This window comes from Rana temporaria, chromosome 13 (assembly GCF_905171775.1).
Source record: "Rana temporaria chromosome 13, aRanTem1.1, whole genome shotgun sequence".
In the NCBI taxonomy this organism is placed as follows: Eukaryota; Metazoa; Chordata; class Amphibia; order Anura; family Ranidae; genus Rana; species Rana temporaria.
In genome coordinates this window covers 65,879,666-65,904,647 of record NC_053501.1, presented here as the reverse complement: position 1 = coordinate 65,904,647, position 24,982 = coordinate 65,879,666, and the positions used below count along the sequence as shown (strand labels likewise).

Here is a 24,982-nt window from a genome sequence, read left to right as displayed (position 1 = left end):
GACTTTACAATTATTTTAAGGAGACATACAATACAGGAAAAGCAGAGAGGGGGGATCGTGGCCTTGTTTATTGTCCTTTTGGAGTGGTGTCCCTTCCTGCTGTCCCCAGAATAGGAAGTGAGGGGAAAATCGCATTGGTGTCACAGACAGCAGTAAAAAAAAAAAAAAAACACACTATCCAAAACGAAACAAAAGAAAGCTTCCTCTTCGAGTAGCTAAATCTACACGACATGTTGTGAAAGTTTTGAAATGATAATCACACAGAACGAAATTGGTCTTGTGGTTGGTGAACAAAATATTACACAAAACTCCAGTGGGAGGCCATATTTAAAACCCATTTCTCGTTGATCATGTGGTTGCTGAGCAGTCCTTGATTCGAACAATGTGAGGACGGGCAGAACTCTAGCGCTGATTCACAAAGCACTTCCTGTACAAGGACTGGGGCGGGGATGACCAACACAGTATTGCTGGTAGGCTGTGTGGTCTCCCCGCACCTCGGTGAGGATTGCGCTGAACAGCGCCCTCTGCTGGCTGTGGAGAGCTGCGGGCGGAGTCTCGGCCTGAGCCCGTGACGCGCTCCGTGTGACTCCGGGGATCAGTCGGAGCTGCGCGGCCCAGACCGGCTCCGTACGGATACGGTAAGTGGCGGCTCAATAGTCTATTCTAACAAGGCTCTGTGTCATTCTGGCGTTTCCGCTTAGGGTCGGGGTCACTGTGCGGAGGGCAGGCCTCAAACTCTAGACGTTGGTCGGGGCCTAGCGCCGGGTTTAGGTTCGTGTGTGGCAGGGGAGGGCCCCGGCCTACCCCGGTCTTCTCAGGATGAGGCCGTGTGTTCTGGGGGAAGGAATGAGGCTCTATACGGCCTTCGTCTTCCCTATCTTCCCTTCTCACAGCCGTGACTAGGAGTGTGTGTCCCGGCCAGGCCTCAACGCTGCTATTCTCTCCATGACTGACAGGGGCCCCACAACACAGACCCGGGCCTTCAGGGGCCCCACAACACAGACCCTCAGGGGGCCCCACAACACAGACCCAGGCCCTCAGGGGGCCCCACAACACAGGCCCGGGCCCTCAGGGGGCCCCACAACACAGGCCTGAGCCTTCTCCCCGGAGTGTCCTCTCCATGACTGACAGGGGCCCCACAACACAGGCCCGGGCCCTCAGGGGGCCCCACAACACAGGCCTGAGCCTTCTCCCCGGAGTGTCCTCTCCATGACTGACAGGGGCCCCACAACACAGACCCGGGCCCTCAGGGGGCCCACCACACAGGCCTGAGCCTTCTCCCCGGAGTGTCCTCTCCATGACTGACAGGGGCCCCACAATACAGACCCGGGCCCTCAGGGGGCCCCACAACACAGTCCTCGGCTTTCTCCCCAGACCGTCCTCTCCATCACTGATAGGGGCCAAACACTACAGGTCTGAGCCTTCAGGGGCCCCATATCACAGGCCTGAGTCTTCTTCCCAGAGTGTCGCCTCCATGACCAGCAGGGGCCACACATCACAGGCCCGAGCTCTCAGGGGCCGCACAACACAGGCCTTGGTGTTCTCCTGGAGTGTCCTCTCCATGACACGAAGGGGCCCCACGACACGAAGGGGCCCCACAACACAGGCCTGAGCCTTTTCCTATCCATGACTGACAGGGGCCCCACAACACAGGTCTTAGCCTTCAGGGGCCCCACAACACAGACCTGAGCCTTTTCCTATCCATGACTGACAGGGGCCCCACAACACAGGTCTTAGCCTTCAGGGGCCCCACAACACAGACCTGAGCCTTTTCCTATCCATGACTGACAGGGGCCCCACAACACAGGTCTTAGCCTTCAGGGGCCCCACAACACAGACCTGAGCTTTCTCCCCGGACTGTCCTTTCCATCACTGATAGGGGCCCACAACACAGACCTGAGCCTTCAGGGGCCCCACAACACAGGCCTGAGCCTTCTCCTATCCATGACTGACAGAGGCCCCACAACACAGACATGAGCCTTCAGGGGCACCACATCACAGGCCTGAGCCTTCTCCTATCACCTCTCCATGACTGATAGGGGCCCCACATCACAGGCCCGAGTCTTCTATCACCTCTCCATGACTGATAGGGACCCCACATCACAGGCCCGAGTCTTCTATCACCTCTCCATGACTGATAGGGACCCCACATCACAGGCCTGAGCCTTTTCCTATCACCTCTCCATGACTGATAGGGGCCCCCTCATCACAGGCCTGAGCCTTTTCCTATCACCTCTCCATGACTGATAGGGGCCCCCTCATCACAGGCCTGAGCCTTCTCCTATCACCTCTCCATGACTGTCGGGGGGGCCCACATCACAGGCCTGAGCTTTCTCCTATCACCTCTCCATGACTGTCGGGGGGGCCCACATCACAGACCTGAGCTTTCTCCTATCACCTCTCCATGACTGTCGGGGGCCCACATCACAGGCCTGAGCCTTCTCCTATCACCTCTCCATGACTGTCGGGGGCCCACATCACAGGCCTGAGCTTTCTCCTATCACCTCTCCATGACTGTCGGGGGCCCACATCACAGGCCTGAGCTTTCTCCTATCACCTCTCCATGACTGTCGGGGGCCCACATCACAGGCCTGAGCTTTCTCCTATCACCTCTCCATGACTGTCGGGGGCCCACATCACAGGCCTGAGCTTTCTCCTATCACCTCTCTGTTGCCCACCACATGTTCAGCTCTCTGAGTCCGTCAGCCTTCGTAAACATGAACATAGAAATCCTGGAACCTCAGTACTCCCCTGTGCCCGGGGTCCTGAGCTTTCCTCACCCGGGGCTTGTTCTTTGCCAGTCTTTGGGTCCCCGGTGCCATCATCTTGGCTGTGAAAAGTCGGCATTGACTTCTTGCTGTATCACACTGTACAAGATGCTCTGCAATTTGTCTGGTCCCACCACTCCTAGGAGATTTTAGGATGGGGGGGGGGGGGGGGTGTAAAAACTTCAGGCATTCTCACCTAGGTGACTGGAGAGGAGCGCCGGTGTCCAAAAAAAGTCTTGCTTGTTCGTTTTTACAGTTATTTATTGAAGATACAACTATACAAGTAAATCCAATGTATTTCGGGGGAATTCTTCAGGACAGTATTTCCTGGGGAATAGTTAAGCTCTCAGAGGGTTAAATCTATTCAGTCACTGTGGCTCTGCAGTATGCCGGTGTTGTGGATCAGAGGTAGCCTAGGCAAGGGAAGTGGCACTGAGTACTTGTCAGAGATAAGAAAAAGTGTACAATAATAGTAGTAGAGGAGGAATAGTGTAACTTCCTATTTTAACTGAAACTTGAAATGACTTTCCAGTCTCGGGGAGCTCTAGCTATTTAATCCGATATATACAGTACATTAATGTGATCATCAGAGTATTACTTAAATTTGTGGTCAGTAGGAAGGAAATCTCCCCCTCCCTTAGGTCTCGTTTACGTGTGCGGTAGAGTTTACCAGCCTGCTAATTACAGCTCAGGGTATCTTAGTGTGATGGGCAGGGGGAAGAATCCCCACTTTTAGATCCCTAAAAAGATCATTGGTTTCAGTGGTGTGTGTACAATGGATAAAAAAGGTCTGCACACCCCTGTTAAAATGTCAGGTTTCTGTGATGTAAAGAATAAGGATGAGCTCAGGCGTGTTCGCAATCGCACATGCAGAGCCCGCCAGGAAGTCGGCATTGCGGATCGCTAACCACAAGCAGTGTGACATTTCCCGATGCGAGGCTGCAGAGATAGGGAAATGTCTCACTGCTTGTGATTAGCGATGCGCAGTGCCAACTTCCTGGTGGGCTCTGCACGTGTGATTGCGGACACGCCTGAGCTAGTAAAGAAATGAGACAGATAAAAAATAATTTCAGAACTTTTTCCACCTTTAGGGTCAGTTCACACCAGACGCAGTTCCATACAGTTCCCTGTGCTTTTTTTCTGCACTAAAAATGCACGCACAGTGTTTTCCATGTATTCCAATGGCTCTAGTTGGCACCTTGCAGTCAGTTTCCGGTGCAGAAACTGACTGCATTGTGTGAACTAGAGCCATTGGAATACATGGAAAACACTTGCATGCATTTTGTGCAGAAAAAAAGCACACGGAACTGCGTCTGGTGTGAACTGGCCCTTAGACCCCTTTGACACTTGGCGCTAAAGCGTGGCAATGTTAAAGCGACACTTTTCAGCCACTAGCGGGGCGCTTTTAACTCCAAGTAAGGGGCTAAAAACTCCTGTGTTGCGGCGCTTCCAAAGCACTGCCCCTTTGTTCCAACGGACAGGGCGTTTTTGGAGCGCTAAATACTGCGCTCCCAAACCACCCCAAAGATGCTGCTTGTAAGACTTTTCGGAAAGTCCCACAAGCGTGCGGGCTGGGTGTGAAAAGTCAAACTTGAATGAATGGGAGGCGGTTTTCAGGCACTTGGCAGAGGCTATTTCTGGCACTAAAGCGCCGGAAATGCGCCCCAGTGTGAAAGGGGTCTTAATGTGACCTATAAACTGTACAAGCTGTTGAACAAACCAAAATCTTTTAGGTTGGAGGAAGTAAAAATAAAAAGCTAAAATATGTTTGTATAAGTGTGCACACTCTAAGGCCCCTTGCACACTGGGGCGTTTTTCATGCGGTACAGCGCTAAAAATACCGCTGCTATACCGCATGAAAAATCATGCCCTGTAGTGTTCAATGTGAAAGCCCGAAGGCTTTCACATTGAAGCGGTGCGCTAGCAGGAGCGCACCAAAAGTCCTGCTAGCCGCATCTTTACCGCGGTATAGGAGCGGTGTGTTCACCGCTCCTATACCGCGCCTTCCAATTGAAATCAATGGGAAAGCGCGGCAATACCGCGGTATTAACCCTTTTTCGGCCGCTAGCGGGGGTTAAAACCTCACCGCTAGTGCCTGAATATCACGGTAAATACGACGGTATAACCGCGCTACAAATAGCGTGGCTATACCGTCACCGCGGCTCTACGCTGCAATGTGAAAGCAGCCTAAGAGCCCTTTCACACTACAGCGCGGGAGCATCAGCGGTAAATCGCTGCTAGTTTTAGCAGCGCTTTACTGACGTTTTAGAGGCGGTTTTCGGACGCTAGCGTCCAAATAAAGGGTTAAATGCACCCACAAAGCACCACTGCCGAGACGCTTTGCACAACGCTGCTCATTGATTACAATGGGCAGGGGCGCTTTAGGAGCGATGTGTACACCACTCCTAAAGCACCTCAAAGAAGCTGCCTGCAGGACTTTTTTTTTTTTTTTTTTTTTGCTAAACAAACTAAAAAAGACTGACATTTTTGAAAAACAAAAAAAAAGTTTTTCTTTGTTTCTGTGATAAAATTTAGTTTTCTCCTTCGCTGACGGGCACTGATGGGCAGCACTGATTGGGCAGGCACTGACAGGTGTTAATGCTGGCCACTGGTTGGCACTGTGATGGACACTGGCACTTTATTGGGCACTGGCAGGGGGTTATGATGGGGCACTGACTGGGCACCGATTGGCAGCTTATGGGTACATTTGATGGGGGCTGTGCTGGTGGTAATCAATGTGCTAATTATCTGCACAGACCCCCCCCCCCCCCCCCGTGACCGGTAGAGACGCTGATTGGCTCTCTCTGTCACTGCGAACCAAGGAATGACTTTTACTGGGACTTCTTGATTCACACGATGATCAGCTGCGATTGGTCACAGATGATCACGTGGTACGAAGCCTCTGTCAGAGGCTTCTTCTTATCGGAGATGCAGCTTGTCAGACTGAAATGCTGCGATAGCTGCGCTGAGCTCCCCCGCAGCCAAGTGCCGGTATGTTATCCTTCTGGACGTCATCGTCTTTTCATCAATTTTTTTTGGGACGTCCAGTTCCTGGTAATGTCACTGCTGTGCCATATTTTCTCCACTTGATGACTGTCTTCACTGTGTTCCATGGTATATCTAATGCCTTGGAAATTATTTATTATACCCCTACTCCTGACTGATACCTTTTAACAATGAGATCCCTCTGATGCTTTGGAAGCTCTCTGCATGCCATGGCTTTTGCTGTAGGAAGCAACTAAGAAAAACACTAAAGACCTATTGAACCGATGAACTTTATTTGGGTTTTATCTGAGCACTTTAAATGATGGCAGGTATGTACTGACTCCTAATAACATGAATTTGAATGCAATTGCTTCTGAACACGGCTACATCCCCAGTTATAAGAGGGTGTGCACATTTATGCAACCACATTATTTTAGTTTTATTTTTTTTCAATTAGGTTGTACAAATTATAGGTCACATTACGGTTTGGTGCGCACCATCGCTGCATGTGGCTCCCAGCAAGGGTCCGGTGCGTCCTGGTTCATCGTTTCAGTTCTAATTTCAGCCTGAAATGGGCCAAAAGACCGACATGCTTTCCGTGCAAACTCGCACTGAGCCACAGCGGAGATATGTGAACCGACTCCAGAGAGCCGGTCAAAATCTCCTGCTATTGTGAAAAGGGATGCCTTAATCCAATAGAAAATATGTGTCGGGAGCTAAAGGTTTGTGAAGAAGAGTGTAAGGTGAGCAGGGGAAAGCTTCAAACAGATGCTGTCACTTGGCCCTGAATAGTATTTATATCTTTGATCAAAATAAAAACATGGCATCTTTCTTGGTGCCGCTTCACACGGGGCAACCCGACTTACAGCGCCACTTTGCAAGGTGATTTGGAGGCGACTTCAGTGTGACGTTGAGTTGAGCAACTTACAACACAACTTAAAGTTGCCTCCAGGACAGGCGACATTGGCTGTGGCCAATCACAGAATAATCAGCTCTGTGGGAGGGGTTTGCCTGGGTAAACTATTTTATTTTCCTGTAAAGTTGCTTCAGTTAAGATGGAGATCGGACTTGGAGGCAACTTCCATTAAAATCTATGGGTACTACAAGTTGCCTAGAAGTCGCCTTGGAAGTAGTACAGGAACGAGAGCTGGGCGATTTTCTGGCAAAAAAAAACTGATTGAAAAAAAAAAAAAAAAAAACTTGATTCACGATTCAAATCAAGTTGTGTTTTTTTTTTTTAATTGGACACCGCGCCGGTCCTGAGAAACTGCGAGCACAAGTTTTTAGGCAAGGCCACGGCGTCCGGCCTCGCGGACTAGGCCGAAGCTGCGGCCTTGCGTAATAAACTCCTACCCGCAGCTCCTCAGTACTGGCGCGGTGTCCGCACCGGTCCTGGGGAGCTGCGGGCAGGAGTCTTTAGGGAGTGATTCTTACTGTTAGGGGGCATGGCTACATGTGACACGTCACTGATGACCGTTCCCAAACGTGGGGAACGGTCATCAGTGACAGTGTCACTAGGCAGAATAGGGAAATGCCTTGTTTACAAAGGCATTCCCCAGTTCTGCCCTTGCCGACCGCATCGAGTTCCCGGGACCCACGACCACACGCACGAGGCATGCAGCGGGCATGCACGCGCCCGCTGGTCAGCAAATTTAAAGGGACGTACCTGTACGCCAATCTGCCTGCCTGTGCCATGTTGATGACGTAAATAGTCGTGCTGCGGTCAGCAAGTGGTTAAGATGGCTCTCATTCACTTCAATGGAATTTCCTATGTCCAGTGACTTGGGACAACTTTAGGTCTGACCAGTCGGATCCCAACTTAAAAGAAAGGTGTGTGTGTGTGTGTGTGTATGTGTTTTTTTTTTTTTTTTTTTTTTTTTTTTATATCATAAAAGTTTTTACATTTTTGGGTAATGTATCAGTTCTGTTGATTTAGGCTGCATTCACACCTGAGCGTTTTGTAGCCTGAAGCTATAAAACGCTAGAGGGGAAAAAATACATTATTCTCTATGGAGATGGTTCACATCCCCACTCCAAAACACATGAAGCCGAACGCCTGAAGCTCAAACAAGTTCTGGACCCTTTTTTGTCGCACGAATCGTGCTGATTTGGGCGTTTTTGAACGTTTGTATTCACATAGAAACTTATGGAGACGATAGATCCAAGCGCGAAAACGAGCGTTTCTATAGGCGTTTTGTTGCTTTAATCTGTTCTGTGAAATAGAACATTCACCCTGGAAGATAAAAAAACATCTACAAACATAGCAACAAATGATGAAAGAGATGAGCATTTTTCCTAATGGCTAAAATAAAAAACGACGAAGTTCAAAAACGTCGGAAAACGCTGTATGCAAACACCCGAATACGTGTTAATACGCGCCACAAAATTACCGAAAACGCTACGCTCAGGTGTGAATGCGGCCTTATGGTAGTTAGAGATGACTATGCTCTTTTGATAGATTTGAGCCTGTGTTGCTTTCTGTAGCAGAATTCAACAAGTCTGTTTGTTGACTAAAGCTAAATGTAAGCTTTTTGTAATTGCTCAATCATTTTCAGAACACTTTGATACCGATTCTCAGACCTTTAAAACTGCTTCCTCTCTATGCAAACACAGGCTACAAACAGCCAAGTCATCGTCATGTAATGTGCAGAGTGTACACAAGTCTGTACTGACTCACAGTGACTGGTGGATTCAAGTAAACCAGCACTGCCTCCTCACACACATTATAACTGACACACATAATGTGCTGAAAGATCAGACTAGCCAGTAGATGGCATTTATATTTGGTTACTGGCTTTAGTCTGTATGCTAGGGGATTATTCCAAGAGTTTACGTGTATTAAAGAAATAGTTTTTATCTTTACTCGTTTTTTGTACGCCCTTTAAATGCAGTTTAGTGTTCGCCTATACAGCCATGCTCATTAGGCATTTAGGTACATAAAAGAGCAGCATTTAGAGGCATAAAGAATGCCCTTAATCTACATTTGGAGAGGAGTTTATGAGCATACTTTGTGTGTATGCAAAAATGTATTCCAGTGGCTAGAATTCTGACCAGTACGAGTTTATGCTCATATGCTACTAAACACCATACACCTGTAAACATGTGTAATTCCGCACCAGAAAAAGCTCTTTAATTATTATTATTTTTTTTTTTTTGCGTGTGTTTTTTTTTTTTGGTCATCTTATGGCATAAAGATTTAGCATACATAGTATTTTAATACGACCATGTGCATGAAGCTTAACTGTTTGTTTAAATTGTGCTTTTCTCTTACAACAGTTCATTTAATTTTTTAATGTCAACCTAGGATTTTATAAAGTGTTTTTTTTTTTATTCCTCTCCTCCTATTAACCATCTTTCCATTACCTAAATCAGAAATATTCAAGCCTGAAAATGCATGTACAAACATGCTAAAGAAGGACCCCACAAAGATGCTTAAGTGTGAAAGTAGCCCTAGAGCGTTTTACTAATTTTCTGCCCTGCTGACCAGACAGGAAGTGAAGGAATGTCTGTAACAGGGGTACAATGCCCAGAAATATCTGATAGGAGTTCTGATCATTTTCTACCAGCGGTGAAACGAATCGTCACCAACCTGTGATCCCAACGGTTTACCCTGTTCGGATGGGTACACCACGCGATCCGCAGCCTTGTCCATAGGCTTCGTCCTAGCTCCAGAGCGGTGGCCATCTTGGTACACCCGACGGCGGCTGTCTCGTGAGGAAGTGAAGTTTCGTCGCTGCCATCTTGCTCCACCCCAAACTCCTGCACAGTAATGATGGTGAAAAGGGGGCAAGCGGACATCTTGTTACACCCAACAAAGTTTTAGATTTCGCAGTTATTTTCAACACAAAACAGAGCTTATGTGCTTAAATACAGTATTTGGAAATCCAACGGACTGTTTACATTTTAAAAGCAGCAGCAAATCTTCATGGTTGCTAATGTGACAGAACACCTTTGATTTTTCACATTTAGTTACATGTGAAAAGCAGAGGTGTTCTTTCACATTAGCAACCATGTAAGGTTTTTAAAATTTAACATGTAAACAGTCCGTCAGATTTACATATTCTGTATTTAAGCACATAAGCTCTGTTTTGTGTTGGAAATAACTGTGAAATCTAAAACTCGGGTGGGTGTAACAAGATTAGTCTCCTTTTTTTTTTTTGATCCGAAAAATGATCCGATCCATGACTCTGATCCGATCCATGAGTTTTTCGATCCGTTGCACCCCTAATTTCTACTAAGAAAAGGTATTTTTTTTTTTTTTTTATTGTCTGTGTGGCTTTTGGAGCTCTCTGCTCACTTCCTGTCTGGAAATACCCTGTCAGCACAACAGGAAATGCGATTAAATATCTTCAATGGATCCAAAGACAGTAGTAAAAATTTACAGTTCTAATCCTTCTGTACTCTATCCAAAACGAAGGAAGAACAAGTTTTGGCTGGTCAGCATTCTAATAACAATACAATATAAACTTACTTTAAAACTCTCATTTTATGTTGGGAGTGCTGTTTGTCTGCTGCCCATCTTTTTTTAAACCACTTCCTGGATTCCCTGCATGCTTTACAGCTTCTCCTCTCCTTTTACTTTTAGTTTGTAAGGACTACATATCACAGAAATGCGGAGAGGAGGAGTTTCAGAAGGCGGAGGAGGAGTTTCAGAAGGCGGAGTCAGTACAGGTATCACTGCTTACAGGCAAGGTACCATCGTACCTTACCTGTAAGCAGTGATACCTGTACTGACTCCGCCTTCTGAAACTCCTCCTCTCCGCATTTCCGTAGTTCAAAAGGCAGACGCTTTGAAATTTGTGACACAGCTGTGCCTCTCCACAGGTCATAGTGAATATGTATCACAGAATTCAAGGAAGTAATGGATTGTGTGTGTGTGTGTGTGTATATATATATATGTATATATGTATATGTGTGTGTGTGTGTGTGTGTGTGTGTATATATATATTTTTTTTTTATTGGTTGAACTAGATGGGCTTGTCTTTTTTCAACCACACTGTAAAGTTAATGTGTGGGGATTTTCACAAAGTCTATATAGGTAGGATCCTATGCACTATCACTTTAAATTATGATTTCAATGTATAAAATAACAATAAAAACTTGTGATGCACAGATATCGGTGCCGATACTAGCCATTTTTACGAGTATCGGTACTCGCGTAAATGCTCTGATACCGAAAACCGATACCGGAAGTGACGTCAGTTGGAGCGGGACACCTTCTCTAGGGCAAGGAAGTTGGACCGGGGCATGGCGCCTGGCGTATCAGTATTGGTATCCCGCGTGAAGCCGAGCACAGAGCTGCTGCAGCCAAACACAACTGTGGTGAATTAACCCCCTTACATGCCGAGTGATTGGCTGGATTTTAAAGACACAGACTGGATCTGGATGCCAGCAGGACACGGCGAGACACAGGCTGGTTGGGGGAAGGGGACAGCAGCAAGCTGTATCAGTGAGACACACCCTGAATGAGGGGTGACACGGGTACACAGGCTGAATGAGGGGTGACACAGGCTGGATGAGTGGGGGGGGGGGAACAAAACTGTCTGGATGAGGGGGGGGGGGGAGACACTGTCTGGATGAGGGGGGGGGAGAAACTGTCTGGATGAGGGGGGGGGACACTGGCTGGATGAGGGGGGCGGCACAGGGGGACAGAGGCTGGATGAGGGGGGATACAGACTCGATGAGGGGGGACAGAGGCTGGATGAGGGGGGACTCGGGGGGGGGGGGGGGGACACTGGCTGGATGAGGGGGGCGGCACAGGGGGACAGAGGCTGGATGAGGGGGGATACAGACTCGATGAGGGGGGACAGAGGCTGGATGAGGGGGGACTCGGGGGGGGGGGGGGGGGCACAGGCTGGATGAGGGGGGACACAGGGTACACAGGCTGCCCTCACTTATCCCTCTACTTCCCACCCTGCCCTCACCCCAGCCTCGCCCAACTCCCTAACAACCCCCGCCAAACCACCCTCCTACCTACACGATGGGTATCGGTAATTGGTATCGACGAGTACCTGAGGTAAAGTATCGGTACTCTTACTCGGTGTTTAAAAAGTGTCATCGGTGCATCCCTAATAAAAACAAAGCAGCTGCTCACATTGGTTCTTTGTGTCCCCACAGATGTACATTAAAATAGATAATAAAATGCAGTGCTCGCTTCAATAAATGTCACATAAATAATTTAGAATTGAATGCCTTACTAGTGCTCAATAAAATAAAAACTATATCAATTGCGACTAGAATTAGCGACCTGGGGAAGGAAGCATAGGCCTGCAGAAGGCCGCGGCCTCAATTGCCGGCACGGCCCGACGTAATCGCGCGGTGGGGGGCGCACAGAGACACTGGATACCCTATTCTGTGTCTCTGTGCGCCCACACCTCCGCGCCGGCCGGTAATTGAGGCCGCGGCCTTCTGCAGGCCTATGCTTCCTTCTGTGATCTGGCGCCATCTTGTGGTGGCCGTTGACAAGACTAATGGAGATTCTCCTGTGTTATCACTGCCATCTCCTTCCTTCTAATTGGAACCACCAAACATTATATATATTTTTTATTTTAACACCCTAGAGAATAAAATGGCGGTCGTTGCAATACTTTCTGTCACACCGTATTTGTGCAGCGGTCTTGCAAGCACACTTTTTTGGGAAAAAATACACTTTTTTTAATTAAAAAATAAGACGACAGTAAAGTTAGCCCAATTTTTTTTTATATTGTGAAGATAATGTTACGCCGAGTAAATTGATACCCAACATGTCATGCTTCAAAATTGCATCCGCTCGTGGAATGGCGACAAACTTTTACCCTTTAAAATCTCCATAGGCGACGTTTAAAAAATTCTACAGGTTGCATGTTTTGAGTTAGAGGGCTAGAATTATTTCTCTCGCTCTACCAATCACAGCGATACCTCACATGTGTGGTTTGAACACCGCTTTCATATGCTGGCTCTACTCACGTATGTGTTCGCTTCTGCGTGCAAGCTCGGCAGGACGGGGCGCGTTCCTGACTCCTAGATTCCAAGCAAATTCGTCAAATCCTGATATAAAGTGTACAATAACTCCCCCTGTTATCAACCCCGCTGGAGGTTAATGCCACAATTCCAGTACTGTGCATTGAGTGCAAATGATAAAAAACTTGACAAGTGTCTGCAGTTATTATGTCTCGTGTAGAGGTTGATACCACACCTCCAGTGCTATTAATGCAGCTCCACAAGTGTTGTTTACAAGTGTCCAAAAGCACAATTTTTTTATTTTTTTCTAACCATAAAGCCCAATATTCATGTTTCCTAATCCACATGCTTCAACATCTGTGTTCACCACACCGTGCTCCACTCTTAAGCCTCATACACATGATCGGATTTTCTGCAAAGTGTAGGACTTTTGTCCAAAGGGTGTTGGCCAGGAACTTGTGTTGCATACAAACGGCAAAGAATTGTCGGCCAACAAACATGAAACAACGTGGTTTTTCAGCTCTTTAGCTCCACCCTTTGGGCACCTTCTGCTAATGTTGTGTTATGGTTAGCAGTGCTTCTGAGCATGCGTGTTTGCACTTTTGGAGTTTTGTCCGACGGACTTGTGTAGCCACGTGTTGTCGGATCAGATAATCCGACAACACACATTTGTTGGTGGACAATTTTAAACCATGCTATTCCACATTTGTTGGCGGGAAAATCTGACAACAATTGTCCGATGGAGCATGAAAACAGCCTGTCATCAAACAATTCCCGTTGGATAATCCAATCGTGTGTACAAGGCTTTATGCTGAGGTGGCCGCCCGCCTTCACTATAGACCTATACTTTCATACAAGTCTATTTGTGCTTTATGAAAAATCCTCCCAGTGGTTTGTTCGTGTGTGTGTGTGTGTGTGTGTATGTGTGTGTGTGTATGTATATGTATATGTATGTATGTATATATATATATATATATATATATATATATATATATATATATATATATATATATATATATATATATAATTAGTGTGTGTATAATGTGTATATATATATTTTCACGTGGGTTATTTACAAAAGGCAAATCCACTTTGCACTTCAAGTGCACTTGTAAGTGCAGTCGCTGTAGATCTGAGAGGAAGATCTGAAATGAGGGGCAAGCCCTGCTGGTTTTATCATCCAATCATGTACAAGCTAAAATGTATGTGTTTTTTTTTTCCCCTTGCATATCCCCCTCAGATTTGCAGCGATTGCACTTTCAAGTGTACTTGTAGTGCAAAGTGGATTTGCCTTTCCTAAATAACCCCCCCATAGTTAGTACATGCAGCAGGCAGAGATATGGTCAGTACAGCCAAAGAATTTGTCCAGGGAGCAGGCAGGACCATCAAGCTTATGGCATCGGTCAGGAAAGAATGGGGACCGAGATGGAGGCTTCTCCCACCCAAATCGCTTTGAAGCCTCAGGACAACCAGACCCTGTTCTGGGAACACAGAAAACCAAAAACTGGTTTTCTCAACTCTGGAGTCCCTCACACATGTGAGACCCCTGTGTAGCAGGGTGAAAGATCAGTCCAAGGGGCAGGCAAAAACATGGTCAACAGGCCAAGGTCAGTGCAGGTAAAAGGCAGAAATAGACTGTAGGCAGAGACATAGTCGATACAGTCCAGGGTCAGTTCATGTGAAAGGCAGAAACATGGCGGATAAACAATGTAGACGGCAGGCAGAGGCATAGTCGAGAAACAGGCCAGGGTCAGTTCACATGGAAGACAATGATATGGTTGGTTGAGGCACCAGAGAAATATTCAGGATGGAAATTGAAAACGGGTAAATGGCAGTATTAGAAATATGGGCCAATAATTTACAAGAGTGTGATAGTGTTTGACGCATTCTTTGATGCAAAGGCCAGGTTGGGCAGGACATTGGGGACAATGGAAACTGGTGTCTTTCCTAACTCCTCTTTTGGTGGAATATGGTCCGGAAAATGGTGCTCATGTAGTCTGTTGACATAATCGGATCGAATGCTTTCTGGGGGATTGATATTTGTTGATATATCAGGGCAGTGACAATGTCTTCAATAAACTTTAGGAAGGTGTTGGGTGTTTCCGTTGATTTTTGGTAGATTATGAAAGAATTTAACACGGCCAAATGAAAAAAGTAAATTGCGACTTTTTTGTACCAGAAGATGGATTTACGTGTTGATAAATAGCGCTGCAACATTTGATCATTTAAATCCACCCCCCCATGAATTTATTGTACTCGTTTTGATACAGGAAGGCTTTCGAACAGTACCGCGTCTCCTGCGAAGTTCCACCGAGGTGTCGTCATGGATGGTGGACATGATGTACACATCTTTCCTATCCCTCCACTTCACAGCCAACACTTCCGTGTTCCTCAAGCTTGACGATTCCCCCCTTTGTATGGTTGTGGTGACTAGACTCTGTGGGAAGCCCTTTCTGTTTTTCCTTGCTGTATTGCAGGTATAGGTGGCGGAGAAGGGGAAAACTGGTGTAATAATTGTCCATGTACTGTAAATATGATACCCCTTTTGGAGGAGTGGGAATGCCAACTCCCAAACAATTTTTTCCACTTATTCCCATGTACGATGGATACTCAGGGGGCTGGGAGTCTTTGCTTTCGTACACACGGAATGAGTGCACATAAACGGTGGAGCTTTCACAGAGCTTGTTGAGCTTCAATCCGTACCTCGCCCTCTTACTGGGGATATATTGCTTGATTACCAGCCGGCATGTGAAATGCACCAGGGATTCGTCCACAGAGATGTTTTTGTCAGGCACATAAAGTTCAGCAAACCTCTTGGAGAAAAAATCAATTAGGGGGCAAATTTTATATAGTTTATGAAAGTTGGGGGAGCACTGTGAGTTATCACTGAAATGCAGGAAGCGCATTATAATTTCATATCGGGACCTGGACATGACCGATGAAAAAATTGGCATGTGGTGGATAAGGTTGGTCGACCAATATTTATGTACTTCATTTTTTATTTTTTTTGTAAGCCCCATGTTGAACGTTAGGCCTAAGGGGCAGTTCACACCAGACGCAGTTGCGTACAGTTTTGTGTGCTTCTTTTCTGCACTAAAAATGCATGCACAGTGTTTTCCATGTGTTCCAATGGCTCTAGTTCACACCATGCAGTCAGTTTCCGGTGCAGAAACCCGACTGCATGGTGTGAACTAGAGCCATTGGAATACATGGAAAACACTGTGCATGCGTTTTGTGCAGAAAAAAAGCACACAAAACTGTACGTAACTGCGTCCGGTGTGAACTGGCCCTAAAAACAATTTAAGCTCCTCCGCTGTTAGGGGGCTCCATTCAAAAGAGTGCTGGGGTTGGTTGCAATGAATTGTTGGGCAAATAGATTGGTTTGGTCCATGATGCCTTGAACTAATTCGTCAGGGAAAAATAAACATAAAAAATCTATTGGGGAAAAACCTGCCCTGCACCTGGTTGTGCTGTGAAAGGGGGGATTGTGGCTAACCCTGTGCTAGAAGGCAGCCACAATGGGTTTGCCAAGGCATCTGGAAGCTAGGTTTGGGCCCTAATTCTTTGGTGTGCACTTGTACTGGGCCTTTCCTCCTGGGGTCTAGCAGCGCTTGTAGTGGGGCTCTTCTGGGGTCTACCACCGTTGGCACTGCTGGTAGCTGCCTGGCGTTCAGACAGTCTTCTTTTTGGACATACTGCTTCCTCCTCTGATTCGGATCCTGATGTGCTGCCATCGGGGGGCTCATTTTCCGAACCAGAATTTGGGTGGTGAGAACTCCCTGTTGCTCTCATCGGTCAGACTCAGAATTTGATATGCCTCTTCTGTGGTGTACACTTTTTTGGACATAATGGCAGGTACTCCTGATGACAGGTCCTCTTTATTTACGGGGGCAATCTGAGCACAGTAGTTCATATATAGGGTACTGTAATGTGTAACTCACTGTTAGTTGATCTCCTCTTTAGACTGGATTGGTGTGTGAAGAGGAGAAACCCTGCATAGTGACCGGCTGTGATTGGATACAGCCGGTCACGCTGCTCCCCACGCTCCACCGCCCCCTCATTACGCCCATCGGGAAACACTCTGGGGCCCGCATTATCAACGGTGAGCCGAGGACATCATATGACGCCTGCCCAGGATTGGAGATACCATCTGCAGACGTCATATGACTATGGCTGGGTAATGAAAGTGGTTAAAGCATGTTATACAGCACAGGGCTTGTGCTGTGTAATTTGGCCCCCTGTATATCCTGAAATACCTGGTTGATCCTAGGGCTGCAACTAACGATAATTTTCATAATCGATTAGTTGGCCGATGATTGTTACGATTAATCGACTTATCGGGTAATCTTAAAAAAAAGTGTGATGTACAATTTTTAGTTAATATGTAAAAAAAAAAAAAAAAAGGCAATTTATTCTTAAATATCCATATGCAGTAGTAAATATAAATAACCAACTACAGTAATTGTAATGCCTTTTATTACCTCCACTTTCTCTGGGTTCAGATGCTGATCTTCCCTGCACAGAGTCTTTAAAGTGATTATTATTATGTTTTTTAAACACACTTGTTATACTGCTCTGTGTAATGGTTTTGCACAGAGCAGCCCAGATCCTCCACTTCTGGGGTCCCTCACTGATGCTGCTGTCTCCTCCTGCCTTCAGAGTGCCTCAATGGCAAGCTGCAAAGTATAGTATAGAGCGCCCGCTATAGCAAGGTAAAAAAAACTTCTGCCTTTAGAACCACTCACTTCCTGCCCAGGACTACAAGTCCCATGAGGCATTGCTCCTCACACTTTCACCTTTCTCAGGCACTTAGTGACATGTATGGATGGTGTACTGAGCTGTATGTGTGCTGCACTGTATTCCCTGATATGTAAACAAATAATGCATTCTATATGCAGGCCAACTAATCAACTGGCTGATCGATTATGAAAATAGTTGACAACTATTTTTATAATTGATTAGTTGTTTTGACCCTACCGAGCTCTATACATGTTTTCATGAAAGCACATTTAGATGCAGCAAGCAGGAATTTTTTTTTTTTTTTTTTATAAACGCACCGCACCTAAACACATAGATGTAAACACAGCCCGGAGGATCCATACGGTTTCACATCAGAAATCCAGAGAAATAACACCCTATTTGGGAAGTTGTTTTCTAAACAGCATGTTACTGTGTCCCACCATGACTGTGCAGTAACATGAAGATCACATACAGGCTGGTAGAGTCAGGGCAGCACACTGGCATTCCTTGTAATCTTACCAGCAGCTTGTTTTGCTAAACTACTAAGGCCTCTTGCATCAGAAGCTCTCGGGACACCAGCTGAAAGGTACACACTGCAAACACGGGCAGAAGTAAACTACTATTCTCTGAAATGTGACATTTGATATACCGATCTATCAACGGTAAAACTTGCAAGTCCAAATGGCACCCACAGCTCCATATTTCCCCTGTGCTTGTTACCAGATGAATATATGTGCACGAGGGGTTCATTTACAATGTTCTATTCTTGGCTATAAAAGTTAAGGCCCATTTCACACGGGTGGACCATTCAGTTTTTTTAGGCGGACCTGAAGGGATGCTCAGTGTAGGTCTATGGAGCCAAGGATGTCAGCTGTGACGCTCCGATCTGCTCAAGTGTGACGGATGGAAACCCTACTTTCGATCCATCTGGCGGATTAGATGACAACGGACTCTACGGTCCGTCTTCATCCGATCCCCCATAGGGGAGAGCGGTGCTCTGACAGGTCGGTTCCTGCACTCGCTCTGACAGGTCGGACCTGTCATCTGCTTGCTCAGCGGGGAACGGCGGAGTGATCCCTGCTGAGCAAAGCAGAGCCTGTACACAGACACGTCCGTGTGAAAGGGCCCTAACATTCCACTGACCGTTACAGGGGCTCAGCATTAACGTATGTATCCGTTTGTAAATAAAACATTTACAACATCAAGAAGACCAACTGGCAGATTACCAGCGTTTTTTGCTTTTTTATGTTGGTGACCTTTTGACCTGTACAAAATTGCGGCAAAAACACGCAGCAAAAGCACAGTAAAATTGACTTTTGGCCTGAAAACGCTACGCTTAGGTGTGAATGGGGCCTTAATCTCTATAAATGAGCCCCATGCTAGCTGCCAACCTGGAATATGGTTGTTGCAATATCTACACATTTCTCAACTTCAAAATGTATCTTTGGTATAAAATAATTACAATAATTTCGACAATATATTTCAACTATTACTATTCTACCATTACTTGTGAAGATCTTCAAGTATATAAAACTTAAAGTGGTTGTTAAGCCAGGAGAGCTGCGGATGAAAGAAGCATGTAAACTGACTACAGTGTCAGGGCTCAGCAGCCATGATGTACCGTGGTCAGTTTACAGGGGGGAGGGCAATACAGACATACGTGTATCCCTATGGGATTGCGGATGAACATCCGCTGACATTCGATCTCATCTGTCCCCGCTATGGTCTGTTTCTGCAGACGGAGGAAAAACCTATTTTTGTTCATCCGATCCCCTCAGAGGATAGCAGAGATCTGCCTGTCATCTGCGGGCTCAGCAGGGATCAACAGAGTGATCTCTGCTGAGCAAGCGGATGATAAAGGTACGAATTCTCACGGGATCCATACATGTGAAAGGGCCCTAAGTGTGCACACCTTTAAACGAAAACTTTGTTAAAGCACCTTTTTGATTTTATCGCAGTGCTTAGTCTTTTTTAGTATGAGTATCAGCATGGCACATCTTGACGTGGCAACTCTCGCCCACTTGCCCACTCTCTTCTTTGAAAAAACACTCCAAATCTGTCAGCTTGCGAGGGCTTCTCCTGTGCACAGCCCTCTTCAGACCACCCCACAGATTCTTAATGGGATTTAGGTCTGGGCTCTGGCTAGGCCATTCCAAAACTTTAATCTTCTCCTGATGAAGCCATTCCTTTGATTTGGATGTATGCTTTGGGTCTTTGTCATGCTGAAAGATGAAGTTCCTTCTCTTCATGTTCAACTTTCTAGCAGAAGCCTGAAGGTTTTGTGCCAATATTGACTGGTATTTTAAACTGTTCATATTTTCCTTTACATTGACCAAGGCCCCTGTTCCAGCTCTAGAAAAACAGCCCAAAAGCACAATGCTGCCACCACCATGCTTTACTGTTGGGTATGGTGATCTTTTGGTGATGTGCAGTGTTGTTTTTGCACCAAACCTATCTATTGGAATTCTAGCCAAAATGTTCAGCCTTGGTTTCATCAGACCATAACAAATTTTCCCACATGCTTTTGGGAGACTTCAGATGTGTTTTTGCAAAATGTGGCTGGGCTTGGATGTTTTTCTTCGTAAGAAAAGCCTTCCGTCTTGCCACTCTACCCCATAGCCCAGATATATGAAGCATACGGGAGATTGTCACATGTACCACACAGTCAGTACTTGCAAGATATTCCTGCAGCTCCTTTAATTTTGCTGTAGGCCTCATGGCCGCCTCCCTGACCAGTTTCTTCTCATCTTTTCATCAATTTTGGAGAGATGCCCAGTTCTTGGTAATGTCACTGTTGTTGTGCCATATTTTCACCACTTAAAGATAACTGTCTTCACCGTGTTCCATGGTAACCCGATCAGCGGAAGTTCCATTTCTGGTTGAAACTCCGCTTTAAAGAATAACTGAGCTTTGAGATAGAAATTGTGAACACAATAAATATTTGCATCATTCCTTTCATTCATAAAACCACCTGCAGTTTTTCTATAGTGAGTTGCAGTTGGTTTCCAGGTAAACATTCAATCTGTAACTATGTTGCTGACTAAAAGGCCCTAAGCCATTTAGTGGATGCAGCAGTTCATATAAAGTTGGCTGTGTGTCTAGGACAAGTGTTATGTGCTAAAGCAGAGCTCCAGGCAGATCTTTTAATAGTTTTCTTGCACTGTGTGGAATGGGGACAACCATTGTTATTTGCTTTTGGTGTTATGGGGATTTGAAGTTAAAGGAAATCTCTACAGTGGAAACACATACAACAATAAAAGCACGTTTTTTCTCTTTGGCATGGGAAAGTGTAAGAACCTCTGAAATGTTTTATTGCTGTCTGTTCTAGTTTTTCGAGAGTTCTCTTCACTGCATATCCCAATGACCGTTTTCAATGAGGCAGGAAGTTAGTAAAATCTCATGGTGATTTATATATTTGCCTATATATTATGCATTGCTATAGTCTGAAAGCCCTTTTAGATCTATGCAGGTAAGTTGATATGCCTCTGTGCATTTTGTATGGGATGACAAGTAATGTTCCCTCAGCCTCCCCACAATGTAGTGCTCACTACATAAGTAGCTAGTTGCCAGGCTTGGGCATGGATATTTGGGGGAGACAGGAGCAAGGACAGCCCTGTGTAAGTTCTGACTTGCTCAGGCAAGTCCAAACATACACTGGTATTTTGAGTGGTTTAAAGAAAAAAAAAAGTAATTGCAGTTTGCAGTCTACTTCTGATCCTTGCTCTGTTGGGCAGTGTGTACAGGCTCACTTTAACTGCTTCCCGACCAGCCGCCGCAGTTATAATGCGGCAGGTTGGCTTCCATAGGCGAGCTGTCATAGCTGTACGTCGGCCGCTTTAAGGCAACTAGGGGGTGCGCGATGACTGAGCCGTTGCGCGTGTCCGGCGGTCGTGATGTCCGTTGCGCACCTGAGATCGCTCCACACAGACAGAATGGAGGTCTGTCAATGTAAATAGACCTCCGTTATGTCAGGGGTGAGACGACTGACTCGTTGTTCATAATGCTTTGGAATAATCGGTGGTCTCCCCCAGGCAGTTCCATCTCCCAGCAGTTAGAAACACTCCCTAGGACACACATTTAGCCCATTGTTAACCCCTTCCCTGCCAATGACATGTATACAGTAATCGGTGGCTATTTTTAGCTTTGATCACTGTATAAATATCAATGGTCCCAAAAAAGTGTCAAAAGTGCCTGATCTGTCTGCCGCAATGTCGCAGTCCTGATTAAAAATCGCAGATCACCGCCTTTACTAGTAAAAAATAAAAAACTAATAATAAAATTGCCATAAAGCTACCCCCTCCCTATTTTTTTAGACGCTATAACTTTTGTGCAAACCAATCAATATAGGCTTGTTGCAATTTTTTTACCAAAAATATGTAGAAGAAAACATATATCGGCCTAAACTAAGGAGGACAAGTATTTATTTTATTTATTTTAATTCGGGATATTTAATATAGAAAAAAGTAAAAAACTGTTTTTCGTTTTACAGTGCAAAAAATAAAAATCGCAGAGGTGATCAAATGCCACTAAAAGAAACCTCTGTGGGGGGGGGGGAAAGAGGACCTCAATATTGTTTTTAGTACAACGTCGCATAACCGCGCAATTGTCAGTTAAAGCGACAGTGCCATATCGCAAAAAATGGCCTGGTCATTAGGAGGCAAAATCTTCCGGGGCTTAAGTGGTTAATTTAATTATTTCACGACTAAGCCAATTTCTGACATTTTGGCGTTTTCAAGTTAAAATCCATATTTCTTGCTAGAAAATTATTTGGAACCCTCAAACATTATGGTCCGGATTCACAGACAGCGGCGCACATTTATGCCGCCGTAGCGCATTTCCTTTACGCTACGCCGACGCAGAGCAGAGAGGCAAGCATGGAATTCACAAAGCACTTCCTCCCAAAACTGCGCTGGGTTTCCTAGGCGTAAGCCGGCACAGGTGGAAGTGGGCGTGAGCCATGCAAATGAGGCGTGACCCCATGCAAATGATGGGCCGAGCGCCAGACAGGTACGTATAACAAACGGCGCATGGGCTGTCCCGTGGACGCATCTCAGTGCGAATGCTAACAGTCGCGTCGGAAAAACTGCCTAAGATACGACGAATCACTGCCCACGGCGTGAACGTAACCTACGCCTAGTCATATTCACATCCAACGTAAACGACGTAAAATACGCGGGCTTGTGTTTCCTGGTGCAGCCCTTTGCATGGATGCTGCTGAGTTACACCTCCTTTATGGGGCATAACTTTACGCCGTACGTACAACTTGCGCGCACCAGTCGTAGCCTGCGTCGGGCGCAAGTACGATCGGGAATCAGCGTATCTCCCTCATTTGCATATTTGAAAATAAAATGAATGGGAGCGCCACATGCGTCCAGCGTAAATATGCGCCCACTCTACGCCGGCAAGTTACGTCGATGGAATGAAGCCTGTTTTTAGGCGTATCTTAGTTTTGTGGGCACGGCGCACAGACACGACGGCGCATATTTGCACTTATGCGGCGTATCTCGAGATACGTCGGCGCAAGTGCTTTGTGAATCCGGGCCTATGTATATTTTTAGCAGAGAATCTAGAAAATAAAATGGCGATTGTTGCAATATTTTTTCTCACACAGTATTTGTGCAGCGGTCTTTAAAAAGCAACTTTTTGGGGGAAAAAGACACTTATGAAATAAAAAAAACGAGAAAATAGATGCCAAACGTGTCATGCTTTTAAAATCGCGCACACTCGTGGAACGGTACCTAAAAATCTCCATAGGTGATGCTTAAAAAATTAATGGTTACCAGGTTAGAGTCAGAGGAGGTCTAGTGCTAGATATATTACTCTCGCTCTGACGATTGCAGCAATGTAAACATCCCTTGTAATGGAAAAATTGAGTAATGTCAGGTCCTCCTAAATATGTCAAAATGACCTCCGATCTCATATGTAAACTAAAATGCAATAAATAAAAAAAAGAAAAAATACTTTTTAAAAACATTGGGCAGGAGTGACATTTTGACATCGCTTCCGCCCTGCAATGATATGGAGACAGGTGGGGGCCATCTTTCCCTCACTCGTCTCCATACCCAGCCAGGGACAGGACTGGATCGCCGCTGTTGACGGCTCAGGTAAGCGGCGAGGGCACTGGAGAGCAGTGGGAGTGGGGGGCCTCTCCCACCGCCGATTAAAAGTGATCTCGCGGCGAGTCCACCACAGAGACCACTTTTATCTGAAAGACCACCCACTGAAGAGGATACCGGGGCTATGGTAGCTAGCTGCTACCATAAGAACGATATTCCTCTTCAAAATAGCGACGTATTTCTGCGGCGAGCGGTCTTTGTGGTTCAGTAACAAACATGTCATACTTGCCTCCACTGTGCAGTTCGTTTTGCACAGTGTGTCCCTGAACACAGTCTTCTGGGGTCCCTTGGCAGCTCTCGCGGCTCCTCCCTGCATCGTATAACTCCCTAGGAGAAGTGCTCTCCAGGGGGGAGGGGTTACCTTGCGTGCGCACTCCCGAGTCCATCATTCAGCGTCCATAGACTCCGAACGTGTCATTAGATTAGATTGACAGCAGTGGGAGACAATGGCTGCACTGCTATCAATCTATCAAATCAAGACCCGAGAACCCCGGGCAGGGGCACAGCGCGTGCCTGCCGTGGGAAATTCCAGGGCTCAGGTAAGAAAACGGGAGGGGGGGGGGGCTGTGGGGCCGGTCACTGCCAGGTGTTTTTTCACCTTAATGCATAGGATGCATTAAGGTGAAAAAACACGAAGGTTTACAGCCCCTTTAGGTCCACATATCGTACTGATGCTAACACCATGCTGATACAATCAGGTAGATACATTTATTACACTAATAAGACGATCCATGACCCACAATGTGGTGTGAGAGCAATACAAGGTATTTCCAGCAATGCTGCTTGACTTGTATTGTGATTTTAGGGAACAAAGCACGCACCTCTGTGCTTATTATTAGCTCTTATTACAGGGAAGTTAATGACATGTTTACACTGCGCCTTCCTAAACACTGTGTGATTCTTTGTAGAAACTCCTACTAGAGTGGAACATCAAGACCTTCCACGTGATTCCTTTTAACTCGCACAGAAAGTGTCATGATTAACCCGTTTACATCAAAAGCCCTGCTGTCAGCGGCTGAGTCATTCCCCTATAAATAGATATGTAGTTGAAGGTTTGATTTATATTGTGTGATTCAAAATATGCTTACTGTTAATTACTATTAATTGCTAGTTCATATGTTTACCAATGCAGTGCAAAAAAATGTAGTACACAAAGTAAAACACCCGAGAGATTGGCTATGCACTTTGTGTATTTTAAATCCTAATTCCAGCTAAAACTAAAATTTTAGGTCCAACAATAAAGAGTTGGAATTCATTTTTGTTGTTGTTGTTGTCTGTGACTCCAGTGAAACAGTTTACAGTTTCCCATTTCAAGGGAGATTTTTGGGTTTCCTGGAGTCTAGATTTAACCACTTCTCTACTTTGGGTGTTTTTCAGATTTGGTGTTTACAAGACTAAAATTGTTTTTTTTGCTAGAAAATTACTTAAAACCCA

General features: G+C 45.9%; 1 protein-coding gene across 4 annotated transcripts in view; it reads left to right on the top strand.

Moving 5' to 3' along the window:
• Positions 1-525: 525 nt before the first annotated feature.
• The window catches only part of HECTD1 (HECT domain E3 ubiquitin protein ligase 1), a 150,596-nt gene continuing 126,139 nt past the window's right edge, over positions 526-24,982 (top strand). For 2 of the 4 annotated variants that reach the window (XM_040332853.1, XM_040332852.1), the window contains exon 1: positions 526-638. The gene's annotated coding sequence lies outside the window, so the exon portion shown is untranslated. The remainder of the gene's footprint in view (positions 639-24,982) is intronic. The other 2 variants (XM_040332854.1, XM_040332855.1) reach the window with 1 other exon arrangement.